A 1069-nucleotide genomic window follows, 5' to 3' on the forward strand; every position below is an offset into this window, starting at 1 on the left:
TGGTTTTTGGTCATTGGTGTTCAATGCATCAAATCTATTCTTTAGAAGGTCTCTAAATTCAGGAAGGATGTATTCAAGGTCATATTTTGGCTCTCATGGACTTCTTTTAATTGTCTTCAACTTCAGGTTGAACTTGCATATGAGCAGTTGATGCTCTGTTCCACAATCAGCTCCTGGCCTTTTTTTGGCTGAATATATTGAGGTTTTCCATTGCCTCTTGCCATAGATGTAGTCAATCTGATTCCTGTGTACTCCATCTGGTGAAGTCCACATGTATAGCCACCACTTGCGTTGTTGAAAAAGGTATTGACAATGAATAAATTGTTGGTCTTGCAAAATTCTATTGTGCAATCTCCAGTGTTATTTCTGTCACCAAGGCCAAATTTTCCAGCAACTGGTTATTCTTTGTTTCCAATTTTTGCATTCCAATCACCAGTGATAAGCAACACATCTTGATTGAATGTTTGGTCAATTTCAGACTGCAGAAGTTTATAAAAGTCTTCAATTTTGTCATCTTTGACTTTGGTGGTTGGTGCATAAATTTGAATAATCGTAATATTTACAGGTCTTTCTTGTAGATGTATGGATATTATCCTATCCTTTTTGGCTATTGTTCACTAATAGCTGCTATTCTTTTTATTTCCTTCATAGTTCTTTATATGATTTTCACTTGTTTATTATCTGTCTTTCTTGTCCATAAGAGCAAGAAACTTGGTTCTCTTGTTCACTGCTATGGTCCCTGGGCCCAGAACTGTTCCTGGACACAATTGGAACTCAAGAAACATCTTTTGACTGGATCATGGTGCCATAATTTTTACTCTTCTATTGAGCCTAGCCACCCTCTACCACATATCCATTTATGAATTTCTAGACATGCCTTTTCTTCATTCTTTTGTCCTGTTCTGAATTTCCATTCCTTTTTCTTTTTTGTCAATTTGTATTACTTTCTTCAAGATCTAATTCAAAGGGCCACTTGCATAAAGCCTTCTTGGAGTTTTCCTGACATGCACACTCCATTACTTCTCCTTCTCACAGGTTTACACTCATAGGTAAATTATATTATTTTGTG

Source organism: Orycteropus afer, unplaced genomic scaffold, assembly GCF_000298275.1.
Source record: "Orycteropus afer afer isolate SDZICR_OR568_19922 unplaced genomic scaffold, OryAfe1.0 scaffold00109, whole genome shotgun sequence".
NCBI classification, from domain to species: domain Eukaryota; kingdom Metazoa; phylum Chordata; class Mammalia; order Tubulidentata; family Orycteropodidae; genus Orycteropus; species Orycteropus afer.